Here is a 5,225-nt window from a genome sequence, read left to right as displayed (position 1 = left end):
TTTCTAATACAGATACCTTTTGTATTCACTGAGTGGGCAACATAAAGCATGTTCTGAGGGAGACTCCATCTGGAGACAAGCTGCCACCATTTTTAGGCAGAGTCTTCCAGGCCCCAGGAGAAGTGACTGAAGAGATGTGTATTTTGAAAGATCTTTTCAGTGTCTAGTAACATCCAATCATTTAGTGGCAAGACACAATGGTTCTGCCCATTGATTCAGCCCCGGGGCCAGTCCCTCAGTTTACCTCTGACAGGGGCAACCTAGAAAGGGCCCCAGAGCAGAAGATGAGGACTGCTGAACTCTGAGAGGCCTTGGGGAGGGTGTGTCCTCTAGGAGGCAGGAAAGTCCCAGCAGTGTGGTACAGCCGCTCAGAGCACTGGCTGTGCCATTCATACCTGTGAGACCTGAAACACTTTCTGAATCTCTGAGCTTCTGCTCAGGTAACACAACCAACCGTTCACCTCCAAGGGTGGTTCTGAAGGATGAGGGGGATACCTGCAGGTTCTTAGACCACATACCATCAATCAGAGTCAGCCAGAGTCTCTGTTTGGTGCTGCCTTCAGCAGGGCCCAAGTTATTTACAAAGGATTGAGGACAGGGCATGAGCCCTCACCTGCACTGGCCCAGGGCTGTCCCCCACCAGCAAGCCACGGCCCTCCTCACTGCCGAGAGGAGAGGTGAGCCACACTATTTGAAGCACACAGGAGCCGAAAGACAGTTGCTATCAAACTCCTCTTGTCACACAATTGTCTCTGCCTTCCTGGCTTGACCTATCCCAGTCAGCAATTGAAGGGACAGCAGATGCAAGGTGACGTCTCCACCTGTCAGTTCCTTGGAGAGGAGGCTGCTATCAGTGGGCACTGGCTGGCACCCAGCCCTCCTCAAATGTCAGGTCCATTCCCCCACGCTGTCCTTAGCATCCTTCATATAACGGTCCTTTTTGAACCCACCAGAATTCCTCCTGCTGGCTTTAATTTCTCAAGAGGAGAGGCAGATTATTCATAGCTTATTCATAGGGCTTGGCTGAGGCATCTTTTTCACTTGGAGTGTAGACGGCAGAGGGACAATATCAAGGACTGGGGAGATCTGTGAGTCTCAGTTCGTGGACCACTTCTGGGTCTTGGAGACACATGGCCTCCTAAGTTGCTGAGTGCACTTGTTTAGGTGAGCCAAAGGGGCCAAACAGTGGTTCAAATAATCAATAACAGTGATAATTTAGAACTTTTGGTACTGGGTTCTGGAATAAATGTATGGTTTTGTTTGTTTTTCAGTGGTTGATTCATCTCTCAGATTTGGTCTTCTCCATGATGTTATTGCACCTGGATGAAACTGGAAAGTTTACCCATTTATCTGACTACCTAATGCCAAATCTCCAGATACGTAGGCAAATCTCAACAAATGTGTGTGGATTTAAATGTTATATTTTGCTTTATGTTTTTCCTCCACATTTACCCTTTTAAAATACAGGCTTTGTGAATAGATGAACCTCAGTTTGATTCTCTGGATCTGCCACCTACCAGCTTCATGACTGGGCAAGTTTACTTAACACTCAGTTTTCTCACCTATAAGGTGGGATTATAACACCAACCTCAGAGGAGAGTTGTGTCGGTTAAATGAGGCAAAACACTTGGCATGGTGCTTGGCACATAATAGAAAGTTAATAAAGGGCAGTACTCGTTTTTGTCGTTATTGTGTTTGACACTTTGGAAACCTACTGGATGTCTGATTTGGCATGACCTGGGGATCCTCTAAGGAGTGGTTCGTGCTTGGCCACTAACCAAAAGGTCGGTGGTTTGAACCCACCAGCCACTCTGTGGGAGAAAGATGTGGCAGTCTGCTTCCATAACGGTTACAGCCTTGGAAACTCTATGGGACAATTCTGCCCTGCCCTATAGGGTCACTATGAGTTGGAATTGACTTGATGGCAATGGATGGATGATGATTGGTACCCTCTTGGCCTTTCCTGGGCACACACTTTCCTGGAAGTCATTGACGGTGGCCAGCGATAATGGCAAGATGACCTGGTTTAGGAAAAACATTTGACCCTGGTGAGTCTGACGCTCCTTTCCCTGCTGCAAGCATTCCTTGCCGACTCCTTGAGGTGGAATGCAAACTCCAGGCGAGTTTGGTACCATGCCCCAGACTGCCATGGTGCACTCCTAGAAGCAGATATGTGGAGGCTCCAACTGTTAGAAGAATTCATTAGGACAGTCTGTGATATGGTGCTGAAACTGGAGGCTCGTTCAGGCGGGCCAGGGATGGGGAAGTTTCATCCCTGCTGAACTTCTACAGCTGATAAAGGCAGCGTCTGCTGGCAGATTTCATTTTTCACTGGGCCATCTGCATCCAGTCAAGGATAACTAGAATTTCTGAAAATGCTACTCGTCAGCGTCAACCCTGCACAACCCCCCACAGTGAGTCAGGCACCATTCCTGGTGCCTGGGGTCATGGGGTCACTGCGGTGTCAACAAACCTGTGTCATCATAATATACACGGAATCATTGAAGTGGCGGGGGTGTTTATATGGCTGATGCCCTGTTGCTTTTTATCAGTCCAAGTTATTGCCAAGTTAGCTCTGCTTTAGCTGGTCTATAAATCTTCAGCACAGTGTTTTTATTTTCCTAATTTTGTCATTGCTGTTATCGGCTTTTATCACCTGTTTATATAGAGGAAATGTAGCTACTCTCTCTAGGCCATTCTTGTTCTCCGACTTCTCTCTCTCACTCTCCCATTTTCATTCCTTCCCTCCCTTTCTCTCCTGCAGGCTAGGAATTCCCAGTTTGAGTGAATTGGTCTAACCTTTCCCTCTGATGCTTGGGTTCTCATGGCAAGTCCTGATGAAAAATCCTAGAAGATGTACTCCCTGCCTGCAGTCCAGCCTGTGGCAGGCTTGTAGGTTTAGGGGCAACTTAGAAGAAAAACCAAGTTCTGGCCTCAAAATCTGCCCCCCCCCCCCCCCCGTTTTGGATCATCAAAATGTCAGTGCCCACCATAGTGGCCAGGTTTTCCGAGGACATGTTTTTGGGGGCTGAGATTTGCCAGGAAGAGCTCTGTCCTCTGCTGTGATCAGCTCCTGCCTATAGTTGAAGACACATACTCTAGTAGCCACCGTTGCCCGAGATTCCCACCATTGGAATCACTTTTATGGACCTTCTGGAGATACAGATATTTAAACTAGGTTAATGAATGGTGTCATTTAGGAGAGAAACTCATTTCCTAGCTTGAAATCGAGGATAAATTTGTTCATTCAGCAGACATTTATTTTGAGCTTCCTCCGTGTTGGGCCCTCTCCCCAAGGATCTCAAGTGTAGTAGGAGAAGCAGAAACTTAAACAGACAATATAGGCATGGGAAGGAGTGCTGCTGGCACAGTGGTTAAAGCACTCAGCTGCTAACCAAAAGGTCAAGGGTTCAAACCCACCAGGCACTCTGTGGGAGAAAGTTGTGGCAGTCTGCTTTTGTAAAGATTTGCAGCCTTGGAAACAGTGTGGAGCAGTTCTACCCTGTCCTGTGGGGTTGCTGTGAGTTGGAATCAACCTTGACAGCAGTGGGTTTTTTTGGTTTATAGGCATGGGCAAAGGATCAGGAATAAGCTTTGTCTAAAGGAGTCAGAGAAGGTTTAACAGCCAGTATTTTGCAGCCTGGATCTTGGAGAATATGTAAGAGTTTTTCAGAAGGAAGAGAAAGGGGAAAACGTCCCAGGAATAAAAGCACAGGGAGCCATAGTAGGGAAGGAAGGCATTGGGCCACTATCCATAAAGGTTCTCGCTTTCTTGAGATGGCGTACCATCAAAGCTGGTGACCCAGTGGTGTATGCTAGCTAGCTCCCACTGGCTTGAAAAAGTCAGTTGTTAAATATTTAGCAATTTTGTGAGCCAATTTTTAAAGCTTTACTAGCTTGAAATTGAGAGTATTTATACCATGGCAATTGGCAAGTGCTATAAATCAGGACTTTTTGTTTGTTTTCCAGAGAGCCATTTTACCAGCATACCACTGTGGGCTACCCCTTTGGGTAGTGGGTGGGTAGTTACATCCCAAGAGAGTCTGGGCAATATATCTTTTGTACTCAGGGTCAATTATTCCTTCTGCCAGAAGGCCCAGCTGTGTGGTTCTTCTTAGGCACCTGGCCTTCAAAGATAGGGTCAAAAGAGAAATTAACAAACAAACAAACTGCAGTGCAATGAATTACTTAATGTGGCACTTCTCGCAGTGGTCTTGTAACTCCCACCCAAGTGATTGGGTGGAACTGTGCAAATAAGGTCATTGTGGCCCACCAAGGGGATTGGTGAGTTTTGCCTTAAAGGACAGCCAATTCCAGAGTAGAAGAGGATCCCACCACTACAAACGAAGAACAGACAGGAGCAGAGGGTGTGTCCTTTGGACCTGGGATTCCTGCACTGAGAAGCTCCTGGACCCAGCAGACAGATGAAGAGCTGTAACACTGAAGGTAGCAGATAAGTGGTGCCAGGAGAGACCAGCATGAGACAGCACAGTGGGCTTCCCGCTCCATGGATTGAGAAAGCTGAGTGCTTTTGGACTGAGGCTTGCCGGCAGAGTGGGGTGCCTCTAGGCACCTACTGGCAGAGCTAAAAGATCTTTGTAACACTTACCTGAGCAGGGTAGAGACTGAGGGCCAGAAAGAGGCCTTTCTGTGAGCATGCCTGGGAAGAGGCTGTCCTGATGGAAGACCTGTATCCTGAGTGTTCCTGAAACTGAATTATAACCTGTTACTTCCCTAATAAACACCAGAATTGTGAGGATTGTCTGTGAGTTCTGTATGGCCATTGCAATGAATTATCGAACCCAGCAGAGAAGCAGAGAGTTCTGTGGGAGGGACAGTTGGTGTCAGAATTGGTAAAGATGGCAGAGAGCAGAGGCATGTCTGACCTCCACCTCATAGGAATCAGCCTCGGGCTGTTGATCTTGATTCTCCTTCTCCCTTGTGAAGTTAGAGGAGATCAGACGCCCACCCCACCACACTGTTTTCACACAAACAAAAAGAACATTGCTGTGCAGTTGATTCTGACTGCACATAGAGTTTCGAAGGCTGTGATCTTTATGGAAGCAGACTGCCACATCTTTCTTCTGGAGAGTGGCTGGTGGGTTTGAACTATGGACCTTTTGGTTAGCAGCGAGCACTTAACCACTGTGCCACCAGAGTTCCTTAGTGCCCATCAACAGAGGAATGGATAAACAAATGTGATACATACAATGGAGTATTACTCA

The sequence above is a fragment of the Trichechus manatus genome, unplaced genomic scaffold (assembly GCF_000243295.1).
Source record: "Trichechus manatus latirostris isolate Lorelei unplaced genomic scaffold, TriManLat1.0 scaffold00006, whole genome shotgun sequence".
NCBI lineage: Eukaryota > Metazoa > Chordata > Mammalia > Sirenia > Trichechidae > Trichechus > Trichechus manatus.
This window is presented reverse-complemented; position numbering follows the sequence as displayed.